This window comes from Cervus canadensis, chromosome 11 (assembly GCF_019320065.1).
Source record: "Cervus canadensis isolate Bull #8, Minnesota chromosome 11, ASM1932006v1, whole genome shotgun sequence".
NCBI classification, from domain to species: Eukaryota; Metazoa; Chordata; class Mammalia; order Artiodactyla; family Cervidae; genus Cervus; species Cervus canadensis.
The window spans coordinates 489051-508500 of record NC_057396.1 but is presented as its reverse complement, the minus strand read 5'-3'; the positions used below and the strand labels follow the sequence as shown (position 1 = coordinate 508500).

Genomic DNA, 19450 nt, shown 5'->3' with positions numbered 1-19450 from the left:
ATGTGAAGAGCTGACTCATTTGAAAAGAACCTGATGCTGGGAAATATTGAGGGCAGGAGGAGAAGGGGACGACAGAGGATGAGATGGTTGGATGGCATCACTGACTCAATGGACATGGGTTTGGGTAGACTCCAGGAGTTGGTGATGCACAGGGAGGCCTGGAGTGCTGTGGTTCATTGGGTCAAAAAGAGTTGGACACAACTAAGTGACTGAACTGAACTGGCTAAAGGCTTGTCAATTTCATTTATCTTCTCAAAGAACCAGCTTTTTTTTTTTTTTTTTTTTTAACCTTTACTATTGTTTCTTTCATTTCTTTTTCACTATTTCTGCTCAGATCTTTTGATTTCTTTCCTTCTATTATTTTGGGTTTTTTTGTTCTCCTTTTTCCAGCTGTTTCAGGTGTAAAGTTAGGTTGTCTATTTGATGTTTTTCTTGTTTCTTGAAGTAGGAGTGTCTTGCTATAAACTTCCCTCTTAGAACTGCTTTGGTGCACCCAATAGGTTTTGAGTTGTTGTATTTTCATTGTCATTTGTTTATAGAATTTTCTTATTTCCCTTTTGTTTTCTTCAGTAACCTGATGGTTATTTAGAAACCTGTTTAATGTCCTTGTGTTCCTGTTTCTTACAGTTTCTTTCTTGTAATTGATATCTAGTCTCATAGCGTTCTGGTCAGAAAAGATGCTTGATATGATTTCAATTTTCTTAAATATGCTGAGGCTTGATCTGTGACCCAAGATGCCATCTATCCTGGAGAATGTTTCATGTGCACTTGAGAAGGTGTATCCTTCTGCATTTGGATGGAATGTCCTGAAGATATCAGTGAGATCCATCTCATCTAATGTATCATTTAAGACTTGGGCTTCATCTCATCTAATGTGTCATTTAAGACTTGTGCTTCCTTATTAATTTTCTGTTTTGATGCACTGTTCATTGATGTGAGCGGGATGTTAAAGTCTCCTACTTTTATTGTGTTACTGTCAATTTCTCCTTTTATGTCTGTTAGTGTTTGTCTTATGTATTGAGGTGCTCCTATGTTGGGTGCATTGATATTTACAATTGCTATGTCTTCCTCTTGGATTGATCCCTTGGTCATTGTGTACTGTCCTTCTTTATCTCTTATAATATTCTTTATTTTAAGGTCTATTTGCTCTGATAAGATTGTTACTCCAGCTTTCTTTTGCTTCCCAATTGCTTTCTTTTTCTTCCCAATTTGCTTCCCAGTTTTTCCATCCTCTCACTTTCAGTCTATGTGTGTCTTTAGGTCTGAGGTAGGCTTCTTGTAGACAGCGTATATATGGGTTTGCTTGTTTGCTTTTTGGTTTTTTGGTATCCTTTCAGCCAGTCTGTGTCTTTTGTTTGGAGCATTTAATCCATTTACATTGAAAATAATTATTGATATATATGTTCCTAATGCCATTTTCTAATTGTTTGGGGTTGATTTTTGTAGATCTGTTTTCTTCTCTTGTGTTTCTTGACTATATAGTTTCCTTTAACATTTGTTGTAAAGTTGGTTTGGTGGTACTAAATACTCTTTACTTTTGCTTGTCTGAAAAGCTTTTTATTTCTCCATCAATTTTGAATGAGATCCTTGCCGGGTACAGTAATCTTGGTTGTAGGTTTTTTCCTATCAGTACTTTAAATATATTCTGCCATTCCCTTCTGGCCTGTAGAGTTTCTGCTGAAAGATAAGCTGTTAAGCACATGGGGTCTCCCTTGTATGTTACTTGCTGCTTCTCCCTTGCTGTTTTTAATGTTCTTTCTCTGTGTTTAGTCTTTGTTAGCTTGATTAGTATGTGTCTGGCATGTTCCTCCTTGGGTTTATCCTGTATGGGACTCTTTGTGCTTCTTGGACGTGACTGACTATTTCCTTTACCATGTTGGGGAAATTTTCAACTATCATCTCTTCAAAATTTTTCTCATAGCCTTTCTTTTTCTCTTCTTCTTCTGGGACCCCTATAATTTGAATATTGGTCCCTTTCATATTGTCCCAGAAGTCCCTGAGACTGTCCTCAGTTCTTTTCATTCTTTTTACTTTATTTTGCTCTTCAGAACTTATTTCCACCATTTTATCTTCCAGCTCACTGTATCGTCCTTCTGCTTCAGATATTCTGCTATTGATTCCTTCTAGGTTATTTTTAATTTCAGTAATTGTGCTGTTTGTCACAGTATGTTTATTCTTTAATTCTTCTAGGTTTTTGTTAATTGATTCTTGCCTTTTCTCCATTTTGTTTTCAAGGTTTTTGATCATCTTTCCTCTCAGTATTCTGAATAATCTTTCAGGTAGTTTGCCTATTTACTCTTCATTTATTTGGACTTCTGTGTTTCTAATTTGTTCCTTCATTTGTGTAGCATTTCTCTGCCTTTTCATTATTTTTTTAACTTATTGGGTTTGAGGTCTCCTTTTCCCAGGTTTCGAGGTTGGATTCTTTCCTCCTTTAGGTTTCTGCCCTCCTAAGGTTTGTCCAGTGGTTTGCATAAGCTTCATATAGAGTGAGATTTGAGCTGAGTTTGTTTGTTTTTCCTCTGATATGCAAGGCTGAGTGAGGTGATAATGCTGTCTGCTGATGACTGAGTTTGTATTTTATGTTTGTTTGTTTCTTGTTTAGATGAGAAGTCCTGCACAGGGTGCTACTGGTGGTTGGCTGTTGCTGGATCTTGTACTCAAGTGGTTTCCTTTGTGTGATTTCTCACTATTTGATACTCCCTGGAGATAGTTCTCTGGTAGTCTGGGGTCTCAGAATAAGTGCTCCCACTCCAAAGGCTCAGGGCTTGATCTCTGGTCAGGAATGAAGATTCCATAAGTGGTTTGTTATGGTATTAAGTGAGATTAAAACAAATATCTAAAAACAAGAAACCAAAGATGAACACCAGACAAATGGCAGTTACACAGTCAGGCAAATAATAATTAAAATAATAGAATATACACATATACATATGCACCCATGAGCAAATTCAAAACAGTCCAACAAAAATGAAATACAGTAGATAGACTTGGGAATCAAAGTAAATAAAAAATTATATTTACCAGTTAAGAACAAAACTAACTAAAGCACAAACTGAAAAAAAAATAAAAACTAAAGCAAGGTGCCAAGTAGGGAATAAAGCAATGAAAACAAAACTAACAATTATGTTCAGACAAAAGGAAAGAAAGAAAAGAAAGCAAGAATAGATATGCAACGTTAAATAGAGGTAGGTGAAGATTTATATACATTAAAGATTAACTGAAAGGGGAAAAGAACAGCAGGAAAGGCAAACAAAGGAATAAACATAGGGTTTTTTAAAAACCTAAAAATTAAATTATAAAAAATGGAAGAACAAAGAAAAAAACAAAAAAAGGAAAAAAAAGGAAAACTCCAAAGAATTTCAAAAGTCCTATGTAGAGGCAGAGGTTTATAACAACAATATAATGTGTCACTGAATGTACACATATACATATACACCCATAAGCAAAATCAAAACAGTCCAACAAAAATAAAGCACAATAGATTGACCCAATGAAAAAAGGAAACCAAAAATTGTATCTCCCAGAACAAAATTAACTAAAGCATAAACAGGAAAACAAACTACAACAAGGTGCCAATGGGGAATAAAGCAATGAAATTAAAAATAACAAATATGTTGAGAGGAAAGGAAAAAAAAAGGAAAGAAAGAAATAATGGAAATGCAAAATTAAATAGAGGTAGATAAAGAAGATTTATATGCATCAAAGATGAACAGCAAGAGGAAAAGAACAGTCAGAAAAGCAAACAAAGGAATAAATGTGGGGGGGAAAAACTAACAGGTTTAAAAAATTAAAATTCAAAAAAAGAGAGAGAAAAAAAAAAGAAAACTCTACAGAACTGCAAAAGCCCAACATAGAGGTAGATGTTCATAACAACAATAAAAATGTGACTGAGGAAAAAAAGAAAATCTCAAAAGCTTTAATTAGATTTCACAGTGTGAATAAGATCAACAACTACAAGAGAGGAGGGGAAAAATGGGGGAAAAAAATCCAAAATAATCTACAGTCAGTTCACTTCAGTTCAGTCACCCAGTCATCTCCGACTCTTTGTGAACCCATGGGCTACAGCACGCCAGGTTTCCCTGTCCATCACCAACTCCCGGAGTTACCCAAAGTCATGTCCATTGAGTCGGTGATGCCATTCAACCATCTCATCCTCTGTCGACCCCTTCTCCTCCCGCCTTCAATCTTTCCCAGCATCAGGGGCTTTTCCAATGAATCAGTCCTTCACATCAGGTGGCCAAAGTATTAAGTTACAACTTCAGCATCAGTCCTTACAATGAATATTCAGGACTGATTTCCTTTAGGATGGACTGGTTGGATCTCCTTGCAGTCCAAGGGACTCTCAAAGTCTTCTCCAATGCCACAGTTCAAAAGCATCAATTCTTTGGTGCTCAGCTTTCCTTAGAGTCCAACTCTCACATCCATACACGACTACTGGAAACACCATTGCTTTGTCAAGGCGGACCTTTGTTGGCAAAGTAATGTCTCTGCTTTTTAATATGCTGTCTAGTTTGGTCATAGCTTTTCTTCCAAAGAGCAAGTGTCTTTTAATTTCATGGCAGCACTCACCATCTGCAGTGATTTAGGAGCCCCCCAAAATAAACTCTGTCACTGTTTCCAATGTTCCCCATCTATTTGCCATGAAGTGATGGGACCAGATGCCATAATGTTAGTTTTCTGAAAGTTTTAAGCCGACTTTTTCATTCTACTCAATCACTTTCATCAAGAGGCTTTTTAGTTCTTCTTCATTTTCTGCCATAAGGGTGGTGTCATCTGCATATCTGAGGTTATAGATATTTCTCCTGGCAATCTCGAATCCATCTTGTCCTTCATCCAGTCCCGATGATACCATGAGAGTGGTGTCATGTGCATATCTTAGATTGTTTATCTTTCTCCTGGCAATCTTAATTCCAGCTTATAACTTATCCAGTCCAGTATTTCTCATGATGTACTCTGTATATAAGTTAAATAAGCAGAGTGACAATATACAGCCTTGACGTATGCCTTTCCCAATTTGGAACCAGTCTTTTTCCAACCAGATCTAACTCTTGCTTCCTGACCTTAACACACATTTCTCAGGAGGCAGGTTAGGTGGTCTGGTATTCCATCTCTTTAAGAATTTTCCACAGTTTGTTGTGATCCACACAGTCAAAGGTTTTGGCGTAGTCAATAAAGCAAAAATAGATCTTTTTCTGGAACTCTCTTGCTTTTTGATGATCCAATGCATGTTGGCAATTTGATCTCTGGTTCCTCTGCCTTTTCTAAATCCAGCTTGAACATCTGTCTGGAAGTTCACGGTTCATGTACTGTTGAAGCCTGGCTTGGAGAATTTTGAGCATTACTTTACTAGAGTGTGAGAGGAGTGCGACTGTGTGGTAGTTTGAGCATTCTTTGTCACTACCTTTCTTTGGGATTGGAATGAAAACTGAACTTTTCCAGTCCTGTGGCCACTGCTGAGTTTTCCAAATTTGCTGGCATATTGAGTGCAGCACTTTCACAGCATCATCTTTCAGGATTTGAAATAGCTCAACTGGAATTTCATCACCTTCACTAGCTTTGTTAATAGTGATGGCTCCTAAGGTCCACTTGACTTCACATTCAAGGATGTCTGGCTCTAGATGAGTGATCACACCATTGTGATTATCTGGGTCATGAAGATCTTTTTTGTACTGTTTTTCTGTGTACTCTTGCCACCTCTTCTTAATATCTTGTGCTTCTTTTAGGTCCTTTATTGTGCCCATCTTTGCATGAACTAATCCTTTGGTATCTCGAATTTTCTTGGAGATCTCTAGTCTTTTCCATTCTATTTTTTTCCCTCTATTTCTTTGCGTTGATTACTGAGGAAGCCTTTCTTATCTCTCCTTGCTATTCTTTGGAACTCTGTATTCAAATGGGTGTATCTTTCCTTTTCTCATTTGCCCTTAGCTTCTCTTCTGTTTTCAGCTATTTGTATGGCCTCCTCAGACAACCATCTTGCCTTTTTGTATTTCTTTTTCTTGGGGATGGTCTTGATCACTGCCTCCTGTACAATGTCATGAACCTCTGTCTATAGTTCTTCAGGCACTCTGTTTATAAGATTAATCCCTTGAATCTATTTGTCACTTCCACTGTATAATCATAAGGGATTTGATTTAGGTCATTTCCATATACATATATTTTTAATTTCTGGGATTGATTTTGTTTTGTATTTTTTATATTGTATTTTTGAGAGTCTAATCTCTGTTCCAGGTTTTTAATCTTTGATTTTTGGTATTTGTTATCAATTTTGTACCTTTAAGAGTCTAATCTTCAGTATCCATTTTGATGCAAGGATTTGATTACTGGCTTATTGCTCTCTCTCCTTTTTGACTCTCCCTTTTCTCCTCCAGGCCACCTCTATCTCCTTCCTCCCTCTTCTCTTCTCTATATAACTCTGTGCATATCTCTAGGTATTCTGGACTTTGAAGAGCACTTAGGGATTTGATTACTAACTAGGTTGCTTTCCCCCTTTTGACTCTCTTTTTTTTTCCTCCTGGTCACCTCTATCCCCATCTTCCCTAGTCTCTTCTCTATATGACTCTTTGAATCTCTCTGGGTGTGCCTGACTGTGGAGAATTGTTTCACCATTAACCTAGTGGTTTATCTTCTGTGCCATATGGTTGGAGAAGTCTTGAGGCTACTGTAAATGAAGGACTGAAAACCAGAGGCAGGAGGATTAACTCCAGAACTTTAGAAGATCAGAGAACACCTAACTCCAGGAAGCATTAATAGACAACACCTCACACAAAAGTCTTCATATGTACACTCAAACCAAGAGTCACACAAGAGCCAACAAGCTCCAGTGCAAGGCACACCATGCTAATTTTCTAGCAAACAGGAACACAACCCTGAAAATTGAAAGACGGCTGCCAAAAGCCATACCAAACCCATAGACTCATTACTGGACACTTCACTGCACTTCAGAGAGAAGAGATCCATCTCCACCCACCAGAGCACAGACACAAGTTCCCCCAACCAGGAAACCTTGAGAAGGCATTGGTCCAACCCCACCCACAGGGAGCAGACTTCACTATTAAGAGGAATCACAAACTTCCAGCCTGTAGAAAGGGTACCCCAAACACAAAAATCTAAACAAAATGAAAAGGCAGAGAAGTATACAACAGATGAAGGAACATGATAAAAACCCAACAAATCAAACAAAAGAGGAGGAGATCGGGAGTCTACCTTTAAGAGAATTCAGAATAATGATAGTAAAGATGATCCAAAATCTTGAAAACAAAATGGAGTTACAGATAAACAGACTAGAGGCAAGGATTGCAAAGATGCAATAAATGTTTAACAAGGACATAGAATAAATAAAGAATAGCCAATCAATAATGAACAATGCAATAAGTGAGATTAAAATCACTCTAGAGGAAACCAACAATAGAATAACAGAGGCAGAGGAGTAGATAAGTGAGGTGGAAGATAGAATGGTGGAAATGAATGAAGTAGAGAGGAAAGAAGAAAAAAGGAATTAAAAGAAATGAGGACAACCTCAGAGACCTCTGGGGCAATGTTAATTGCCCCAACATTTGAATCATAGGAGTCCCAGAAGAGGACAAAAATAAAGGGCATGAGAAAATACTTGAGGAGATAACAGTCAAAACGTCTCTACAATTGGGAAGGAAATTGACACCCAAGTCCAAGAGACCCAGAAACAGGATAACCCCAAGGCAAAACACTCCAAGAAACATATTAATCAAATTAACAAAGATCAAACACAAAGAACAAACATTAAAAGCAGCAAGGGAAAAGCAGCAAATAACACACAAGGGGATCCCCATAAGGATAACAGGTGATCTTTCAATAGAAACTTTTCAGGCCAGAAGGGAGTGGCAGGACATACTTAAAGTGATGAAAGAGAAGAACTGAAAACCAAGATTACTCTACCCAGCAAGGATCTCATTCAGATTCAAAGGAGAAATCAAAGGCATTATAGACAAGCAAAAGCTGAGAGAATTCAGCACCACCAAACCAGCTCCTCAACAAATGCTAAAGGATCTTTTCTAGACAGGAAACACAGAAAAGGTTTATGAAAATAAACCAAAAACAACAAAGTAAATGGTAATGGGATAATATTTATCAATAATTACCTTAAATGTAAATGGGTTCAATGCTCCAACCAAAAGACAAAGACTGGCTGAATGGATACAAAAACAAGGCCCCTGTATATGCGTCTACAAGAGACCCACCTCAAACCTAGGGACACATACAGACTGAAAGTGGGGGGCTGGAAAATTATATTCAATGCAAATGGAGACCAAAAGAAAGCAGGAGTAGCAATAATCATATCAGATAAAATAGACTTTGAAATAAAGGCCATGATAAGAGAGAAGCACACTACATAATGATCAAAAGATCAATCCAAGAAGTAGATATAACAATTCTAAATATTCATACACCCAACATAGGAGCACCTCAATACAAAAGGCAAATGCTAACAAGTATAAAAGGAGAAATTAACAGTAACACAATAATAGTGGGGGACTATTATATCCCACTCACACCTATGGATAGATCAACCCAACAGAAAATTAGCAAGGAAACACAAGCTTTAAATGATGCAATGGACCAGTTTGATACCTACGTGGCATTTCACCAAAAACCAATGAATTTCACCTTTATCTTAAGAGCACATGGATCATTCTCCAGGAAAGATCACATCCTGGGCCATAGGTCGAGCCTTGGTAAATTTTAAAAAATTAAAATCAATTCAAGCATCTTTTCTGATCACAATGCTTTAAGATTAGATGTCAACTACGGGGGGAAAAAAACTATTAACAATACAAACATACAGAGGATAAACAACATACATCCAAATAACTAACAGATCACAGAACAAATCAAAAAGGAAATCAAAATATGCATAGAAACAAATGAAAATGAAAACATGACAACCTAAAACCTATGTGATTCAGTAAAAGCAGGGCTAGGAGGGAGATTCATGGCAATACAAGCTTACTTCAAGAATCAAGAGAAATACCAAATAAACAACCTAACTTTACACCTAAAGCAGCTAGAAAAAGAACAGAAAAAAACACCAAAGTATATGCTGAAGGAAACTCATCATAAAAATCAGAGCAGAAATAAATGAAAAGGAAACGAACGAGACTATAGGAAAAATCAACAAACTAAAAGATGGTTCTTTGAGAAGATAAATAAAATAGACAAACCATTAGCTGACTCATGAAGAATAAAAGGGAGAAGAATCAAATCAATAAAATTAGAAAAGAAAATGGAGAAATCACAGGAGACAAGACAGAAATACAAAAAATCATAAGAGACTACTATATGCCAATGAGCAACTATATGCCAATAAACTGGACGACTTGGAGAAATGGACAAATTCTTAGAAAAGTATAACCTTCCAAAACTGAACCAGGAAGAAATAGAGAATCTTAACAGACCCATCACAAGAACAGAAATTGAAACTGTAATCAGAAATCTTCCAACGAACAAAACCCCAGGACCAGATGGCTTCACAGGTGAACTCTACCAAAAATTTAGAGAAGAGCTAACACCTATCCTACTCGAAACCACAGATAAAACCCAGGGCAGTGTGGCTAAGGAAGAAGACCCAAAACCTTCACAACAGCTGTACAAGCTGCAGATTAAACCCACACAATCAACTAGGCAGCTTCTGTGTCTATAGAATATATAAAAGGTCAAAGGCTTCCACAAAAGAAAATGCACTAGTACTTAGAGCTGTAGACATTGGAGGCAAGAACACATAGGAGGAGAACCAGATTAGAATTTGAGCTGCCCCCACAGCAGGTCCAGAGATTAGCACAGTGTTGGAGGGCATCCTCGGGAGGTGAGATGGACTGTGACTCCCAGTGCAGGAAAGGACTCTGACAGCAGTGACTCAAGAAAAACATTTATTATTCTTCTGTTTTGATTTGCTCTGTAGATTATTTTTAGACCAGAGATCAAATTGCCAACATCCATTGGATCATCGAAAAAGCAAGAGAGTTCCAGAAAAATTTCTACTTCTGCTTTACTGACTATGCCAGAGCCTTTGACTGTGTGGACCACAACAAACTGTGGAAAATTCTTAAAGAGATAGGAATACCAGACCATCTGACCTGCCTCTTGAGAAATCTGTATGCAGATCAGGAAACAACAGTTAGACCTGGACATGAAACAACAGATTGTTTCCACATCAGGAAAGGATTACATCAAGGCTGTATATTGTCACTCTGCTTATTTAACTTATACACAAACTACAAAATGAGAAATGCTGGACTGGATGAAGGACAAGGTGAAATCAAGATTGCTGGGAGAAATATCTAAAACCTCAGATATGCAAGTGACACCACACTTATGGCCGAAAGTAAGGAACTAAAGAGGCTCTTGATGAAAGTTAATGAGGAGAGTGAAAAGTTGGCTTAAAGCTCAACATTCAGAAAATTATGATCATGGCATCTGGTCCCATCACTTCACGGCAAATAGATGGGAAACAGTGGAAACAGTGGCAGACTTTATTTTCTTGGGCTCCAAAATCACTGTAGATGATGATTGCAGTCATGAAATTAAAAGATGCTTGCTCCTTAGAAGAAAAGCTGTGACAAACCTAGACAGCTTATGAGAGGATTATCCTACTCCTTCACGACTCCCTCCCCAGGACAGGCCTCCATCTCTAAATCTCTGTTTTCATCTTTTATATTTTGTCCTACCTCCTTTCAAAGAGATTGGGCAGCCTTTCTCAGTGCCTGGTGTCCTCAGCCAGCGTTCAAAAGTTGTTTTGTAGAAGTTGCTCAACATTCAACTGATCTTTAGATGAATTTGTGGGGGAGAAAGTGATCTCCCCATCCTATCCCTCAGTCATCTTGGGACCACCCCCTCAACATGACATATTATATAGGGTTGAATACAGATACCAGGATGGGAAATTAATAAGAAAAAAGTTTTTGAATTGTGTTCAAAATTTTGAATCGTGTATACATTCTACATTGCAGTTTGTGAAAATAAAACATGCAATAGATTTGAAATTCCTTGTAGACTTCTAAGAGCTCTTACCCATTTTAGGGTTCTGTAACCTGGTTGTCTGACCCTCTGCTCAGGTGTATACAGGAGATTTGAACAGCATGCTCTATCTGGCATCAGCCAAAGTTAAACTTGAGTAAAAGGTGAGAGATGTGGGTCAAAGAGAAAAAGGGAATTCTCATTTGGACAGAGCAGATGTGGAAGCCAAAGAACTTTCTAAGGTTCAAGGCTCTGAGATTGGAAAACAAAAATGGGGCCAAATCAAAAGTGTATGTTATCAATAGAGATTAGGCAAAAATCAAGCCTGGAGAGACTTGAAGAAGTGACAGAACACTAAGTGAGTTCAAGGAAAATAGGGAACACATCTGATTTTCTTGCTATTGTTACTTCAAGCCTACTACACTGACAACACACATTAGGAACTCTGTTAAATGAATAAAATAATAAATGAGATACTGATGGTTGAGCCTAAGAAGGAAGATTTAGGGCCAAGTCAAAGATAAACTGTGTATTAGGCAAAGTTTTACTTTATCCCATCAATTCCCTCTGTCAAGGAAGATTTGTATACTTTTCAGATTTAAATTTTTAGCTCTAATTATAGAATGTAAAGCTGTAGTAGCATATCAGAGAATTAGGAGAAGATGGCTTCTGGTAAAAGCAAACAAGACAAAAGATAGGAGACAAGGGACATTTACTGAACATATCCCATTGTCAAGTATGTCACGTGTGTTATTTAATTCTTAAAATAACATGTTGTAGGAGGTATAACTATTATCTGTTTTGCCAATAAAACACCTGGGGCACAGAATGTTTAAGTAATTTGTTCAAGTTTGTACAGCTTTTAAACCACTTTATGGTGGAACAAAGATACAAACCCAAACCTACTTGACTTAGAATTGAGTCTTCAGTCTCTACGTTAGTATATTTCCAGGCCTGCTTACTGATAAGAATTATTTGCAGTGCTTGTAAAAGCTATGAGTTCCTAGGATCTGAATCTAGAATTTACTAAATGAAAATCTCTAAGGATAAGGTCCTGGGATTAGGTATTTTTTATCTTATGGTAGCATTTATTTCAATTATAGAAAAATAACACTATTTCAAATGCAAGGTAGCTAAGATGTATATTTTTGCCTTATATACCCATACTCAAATGTCACATATGGTTTTTAAGACATTCTTTTTTTTTTTAATAATATATTTTTAATTTATTTTAATTGAAGGCTAATTACTTTACAATATTGTGGTGTTTTTTGCCATACATTGACATGAATCAGCCACAGGTGTACATGTGTCCCCTATCCTGAACCCCCCCCCCCCCACTTCCCTCCCCATCCCATCCTTCTAGGTTGTCCCAGTGCACCAGCTTTGAGTGCCCTTTTCATGCATTGAACTTGGACTGTTCATCTATTTCAAATATGGTAATATACATGTTTCAATGTTATTCTCTCAAATCATCCCACCCTCCCCTTTTCCCACAAAGTCCAAAAGTCTGTTCTTTATATCTGTGTCTCTTTTGCTGTCTCGTATATAAGGTTGTTGTTACCATCTTTCTAAATTCCATATATATGTGCTAATATACTGTATTGGTGTTTTTCTTTCTGACTTACTTCACTCTGTATAATAGGCTCCAGTTTTATCCATCTCATTAGAACTGATTCAAATGCATTCTTCTTAATAGCAGAGTAATAGTCGTTGTGTATGTGTACCACAACTCTCTTATCTATTCGTCTACAGATAGACATCTAGGTTGCTTTCCTGTCCTAGCTATTGTAAACAGTGCTGCAATGAACATTGGGGTACACGTGTCTCTTTCAATTCTGGTTTCCTGGGTGTGTATGCCCAGCAGTGGGATTTCTGGGTCATATGGCAGTTCTATTTCCAGTTTTTAAAGGAATCTCCACATGTTCTCCATAGTGGCTGTACTAGTTTGCATTCCCACCAACAGGGTTAGAGGGTTCCCTTTTCTCCACACCCTCTCCAGCATTTATTGTCTGTAGATTTTTTGACAGCAGCCATTCTGACTGGCGTGAGATGGTACCTCATTGTGGTTTTGACTTGCATTTCTCTGATAACGAGTGATGTAGAGCATGTTTTCGTGTGTTTGTTAGTCATCTGTATGTCTTCTTTGGAGAAATGTCTGTTTAGTTTTTTGGCCCATTTTTTGATTGGGTTATTTATTTTTCTGGTAGTGAGCAGCTTGAGCTGCTTGCATATTTTAGGGATTAATTCTTTGTCAGTTGTTTAATTTGCTATTATTTTCTCCCATTCTGAAGACTGCCTTCTTACTTGCCTATAGTTTCCGTCATTGTGCAAAAGCTTTTAAATTTAATTAGGTCCCATTTGTTTATTTTTGCTTTTTTCCATTACTCTGGGAGTTGGGTCATAGAGGATCTTGCTGTTATTTATGTTAGGGAGTGTATTGCCTGTGTTTTCCTCTAGGAGTTTTATAGTTTCTGGTCTTACATTTAGATCTTTAATCCATTTTGAGTTTATTTCTGTGTATGGTGTTAGAAAGTGTTCTAGTTTCATTCTTTTACAGGTGGTTGACCAGTTTTCCCAGCACTTCTTGTTGAAAAGATTGTCTTTCTCCATTGTATATTTTCACCTCCATTGTATATTTTCACGTCATTGTACATTTTAATTCATTGTATGTATTCATAGGTGTATGGGTTTATCTCTGGGCTTTCTATTTTGATACACTGATCTATGTTTCTGTCTTTGTCCCAGTACCATACTGTATTGATGACTAACTTTGTAGTATAGTCTGAAGTCAGGAAAGTTGATTCCTCCAGTTCCATTTTTCTTTCTCAAGATTGCTTTGGCTATTTGAGGTTTTTTTGTATTTCCACACAAGTTGTGAAATTATTTGTTCTAGTTTTGTGAAAAATACCATTGGTAGCTTCATAGGGATTGAGCTGAACCTATAGATTCCTTTGGATAGTACACTCATTTTCACTACATTGATTCTTCTGGTCCATGAACATGGTATACTTCTCCATCTATTTGTGCCATCTTTGATTTCTTTCATCAGCATTTTATAGTTTCCTATACATAGGTCTTTTGTTTCTTTAGGTAGATTTAGTCCTAAGTATTTTATTCTTTTCCTTGCAATGATGAATGGAATTGTTTCCTTAATTTCTGTTTTCTTAGTGTATAGGAATGCAAGGGATTTCTGTGTGTTAATTTTATATCCTGCAACTTTGCTATATTCATTGATTAGCTCTAGTAATTTTCTGGTGGTGTCTTTAGTATTTTCTATGTAGAGGATCATATCATCTGCAAACAGAGTTTTACTTCTTCTTTTACAATCTGGAGTCCTTTTATTTCTTTTTCTTCTATGATTGCTGTGGCTAAAGCATCCAAAGCTGTGTTGAATAGTAGTGGTGAGAGTGGGCACCTTTGTCTTCTTCCTGACTTTAATGGAAATGCTTTCCACTTTTCACCATTGAGGATAATGTTGGCTATGGGTTTATCATGTATGGCTCTTATTATGTTGAGGTATGTTCCTTCTATGCCTGTTTTCTGGAGAGTTTTTAATCATAAATGGTGTTGAATTTTGTCAAAGGCTTTCTCTGCATCTGTTGAGATAATCATATGGCTTTTATCTTTCAACTTGTTAATGTGGTGTATCATATTGATTGATTTGCTAATATTGAAGTATCCTTGCATCCCTGGGATAAAGCCCAATTGGTCATGATATATGATCTTTTTAGTATGTTGTTGGATTCTGTTTGCTAGAATTTTGTTGAGGATTTTTGCATTATGTTCATCAGTGATATATTGGCCTGTATTTTTATTTGTGTGGCATCTTTGTCTGTTTTTGGTATTAGGGTGATGGTGGCCTAATAGAATGAGTTTGGGAGTGTACCTTCCTCTGCAATTTTCTGGGAGAGTCTGAGTTGCATAGGTGTTAGCTTTTTTCTAAATTTGGTTTCAAGATATTCTTAAATTAACAAGAATCAATTTAGAATCAAGGTAGTATCTGTCAATAGAAGAGATGTACTAAGACTACATATAGGGAAATGGGAAAATACAAAGTGATCTCATGCAGTGATTCTCAACTTTAGTGTGCATTACAATCTTCTGGACAGTGGAAGGGGACTCAAGGCAAACCACCAGATTAAGTAAACTCTTGGTCTCAGAATAAATACCAAAATGACTGACTAAAGATACAAACTTTGTTTCACAGGGAAGAACAAAGACAAAATACATCATGATATATGAAATCAGTCATTTAAGAGAAGTGTGACTTCTCTAAGTCTCAGATTCAGGAATAATGATACTACTCTCAAGACTTTTTCTACAGATTATATCAGATAGTGTGCAATAAGTGCTTCCCTAATTCATATACACCACTACTATCACTATTTCATCACCATCATCATTACTATTGGATACAGAGGACATTCTCCCCCACCCCCACTCCCAGTTCCAAATAGCTATTATCTATTTTAAAAATCAAATGACCACTTACTGGGTTCCAGTTCATTGACTACTGGCACCATTTTTAAATTGGTAACATTCTTACTAGCTTCAACCAAGTATATTAAGATTTCAGTACATGGTAGAAATCACAATTTTTGTCTAAACTACTGGCTTAGTCAATGGAGTCACAGAAGAAAGCATAAAGCTTACAAAAATGTGTACTGTTTCTAAAGCACCAATAGCTAGATGAGTGAACTGCTTTGGAAAGTAACTCACTTTAGACAACTTCTATGTTGCCTACATTGTTTTCTGACTCTCACATTATATACAGATGGAAACAAAAGAATAAAACATCTATAATCTTCATCACTTCCTATAGTCAATATACTATATAGGACTGTTTCATAAAGTGTTGGGCCACTTGAGTAATTCCCACACAGATATCTGTGGTATTTTAATATTCTAAAACTGAAACAAAGCTAAAGAAGTGCTCAGCCAGGCTAAGACAGGGTTCCTCGACTTCAGCAACATTGCTACTTAGGGTTTGATCATTCTTTTTTTTTTTTGGGGGGGGGGGTGGAGGGTGGGAACTGTCCTGTGTATTGCAGGATGTAGGCATCCCTAGCCTCTACCTACTGCATACCAGGAGCAATGTGCCCAACTTTCCAATTCTGACAACCAAAAAATGTCGCCAGATATTGTCAAATGTCTTTTGGGGGCCAAAGTCACCCCCAGTTGACAACTACTGAGCTAGAATTTTATGCAGACATAATTGTAAACTCTGAGTGCATGGATTATACAAGACTGTGTGTAATTTTACTAAATTAAGGTGTATAGTACAACAATTTCTGCTATATTGTTTATGCTAGGGCACATAGTTTTCATAGAAGACTTAAGCATATATTACCCACAAATAATCATCTTTTTCCTATGGAAAACACTAATATTAAACAGGGGAAAAAACCAACAATACAGCTAATCCTGCAACCATTTTTAAACCTAAACTTATGCTTTACAAACATTTGATTAATGGAGACCTAAATAAATCACTGCAAGTGTCTTTCCTTCTGAATTCGTAGTCTCTTGCTACTTGAAAGCATTTCTTTTCAATCTGCATCTTCTCGGATTCAGATTCCAAGCTGCAGCCTATCTTTTTCCAGTTGTAAGCGTTCTCTCTCAAGTTTTAACTTCTTGGTTTCTATATCCTGTGGTTGATGTATGGACTTTTCCCTTTGACCAAGTTCACTTTCCAAAGATGGCTTCTCTGAGTTGACTATCTGTAACCTCAGCTTCTCTCTTTCAATCTGCAACCGCTCCTTTTCCAGCTGAAGTCGCTCATGCTCCATGTCTAAATGTCGCAGCCTCTTTTTCTCAATCTGTAGGCGTTCCTTCTCTACCTGCAGTCTTTCAACCTCAATATCAAGCCTTTGTTTTTCCAATTCTAGTTTCTGTTTCTCTGTTTACAAGCAAATGGGGCTCATCATATTCAGACCTAGATGGAGTTGAGTTCAGAGTAAAAAATTCATCAATGTGGGGGAAATCAGGAAGTTCATTTTCCTCCTGGAATCTGGTACGACTGATGATATTTCTCCTTCCTCTTCAATCTCAAATTCAGGACTCTGGGGATCTCTTTCTTCCTTTTCTTCCTTGACCTCAGGATCCACCTGCATCCCTGAAATCTGCCACATTTTGCCAATCAAAATTTGTATCACTTCGGAATCCAATCTTTTCATCTATCTCTTCAGTGAGAGAGTCATCTAAATCAGATGTGGGCAGGGGAAACCCTGAACCAGCTAGCTTAATGTTCGCCTTCATCTTCTTTCTCTTCATAAGGGCTCATCAGTCAAGGTACCTTCTTTTTACTTCTGTCCCTGTTCTCTGTTCTCCTTACCCTACAGCATTCACACACTGTGCAATCTCCTCCCAAGTCATTCCCTTCATCACATTAATTGTTGTATTAAGCTGCTTAGAAAAAACTACTTCATTTCTGTAATTTCTTTCAAAAGGGTCTGAGTTTCTTGTACACTGAAATTGCTTTTCCTTTTCAATTGCTTCATTTTCTAACTTAAATGCAGTTTTTACAGTAAGGGAAGATGTGAAAGGAATTTGAGGAATGCTACAAAGTACAAAAATCAAGGACAATTCCTTGTTAGTACTTTATTTAAATCTGAGTTTTCCATTCATCTAGTATCACAGGGGGTTGGATGTTTCCTGCTAGCCTTGGCAGCACCTCCCCGTGGATTCAATACTTTTAGTGGGTCTCCCAGATGACCTGTTTGTTTGTTTGCTTGTTTTGGAGGAAACTTTAAGGAACACTGCCTGACACATATATTCCTGGGTAGACATCCCATAACAAAAATTATTGGTTAGAGCTTAATATTTCATTTATAAAGGAAAGAAATTTAGATGCTTTAAACTACTAGAATAATTCTCTTTGTGAAAATTCCTAGAAACAAGTGTCCATTAACTTGTGCTTGTAAGTGAAATGTGAATTGTATTTAAATGGAAGAATATTGTGGTATATTTCACTCCTTCAGGAACAGATCACAAGGTGAACACTATTTGTAAAGGAAACAAAAAAATTACTCATTTGTTGAAAGTTGTTTTAAAAGTTTTTTCAAATTCCAATTAAATTTTCATAACATAAAAGGTGGTTAATCTCTAAAAGGAAAAAATTAGGCTAGTTGTATTTTTAAATGAAAAGGCTAGAGAAAGGCTTTTCTTGATTGAAAATGTTAAACTAACTTTCCACCATGTATTTTACTCAAAGTTAGGTAAGGGTAATTAATTTCTCATGGAAGTACTCACTAATTACTACTAGAACAGAATCAGGTTAAACAAGCCCTGAATTTGGAAGAAATGCAAAAATATTTGTAAGGTGCAGTGAAATCTAACTTTATAAACACTACGATGATATGTTAAATATTTTAAGATGGTTCCACATATTTCTTAAGTTTTTTCATGAATATTAAGTTTGCTATTTTAGGTTTAGTTTCATTAAGCTTCATAGAAGTCTTCAAAATTGCAAAATTTAATAAGTCCAAGGAAACTTTACCCTGGAAACATAGATTTTATAAAAGTAATTAAAATAAATTGCAGTTTTAATTAATATTCACTAGGTAGGTTTAGTGCCACATTGTCTAAAAATTCAATATTTTATAGTTTCAAAAACCTCAAAGCACTTTATAAATATTACTTTGAAATTCCATATTCATAGTGAAAAAAGTAATTACGTTTTAGGATTATTTTTTCTCTGAAAAATGTACATATATATCAATTAGTCTTTATATTGGCCAAATTGCTAAAGTAATTTTTGACAAAACATATTTGCAACTTACACTGTAACTGAATAAGAGCCTGTAACACAATATTAAGTAATTGTTTAAATGTGTTTTGCCATTTATTTTCTGAGTATAGAGATTCAATTTTGTCTTTGAGGGGCTTTTGTTTTGCAGTGAGAAGGATAAACTCAGGCAGTTCAGAATTCAGGGAAAGAACTTCAAATGCCAATGCATCAGCCTGAGATTATGGACCATTCTATTTAATGACTTAAGAGGAAAACTTGCAAGTATTAAAATGCTGACCAAGAGACACCTCTGCTTTCGGGGGAGCATCCCCAACAACCTGGTAACAGGCAAATTCTCTCCAATATCCTTGCATTTAAAATTAACTACAGAGATTAAAGAAAAGGAGGTGAGTCTTTCATTATTTGCTGGCAAAGTAAACTACAGAAGCTGGAAGGAAGCACATGGAGAATTGGAGGTAATAAGGGAAGAAGTCTGGAGCAGTAAGGTTGGACCAAGGATTTGATAGGAGAGCCTAAGAAATGAAGAGAAAGCAACTAGTGTTATGCAAGCATGTGGGATAGAACAGTTGATTTTTTAAGGGTTAGGTTTCCGTAGATCAACTGTTTCAAGCTGAGCAGTATTCTACAAGAGGGTTTGGGAGTCAAGGTTGTTTAGTAAATCACAACTGATCACATTGGAAAACCAGAAATGTGATGGCAAATGGGCCT

General features: G+C 36.6%; 1 pseudogene; it reads right to left on the bottom strand.

Moving 5' to 3' along the window:
• Window positions 1–16481: 16481 nt before the first annotated feature.
• LOC122450641 lies at window positions 16482–17492 on the bottom strand (annotated as a pseudogene).
• Between the last annotated feature and the right edge of the window lie 1958 nt (window positions 17493–19450).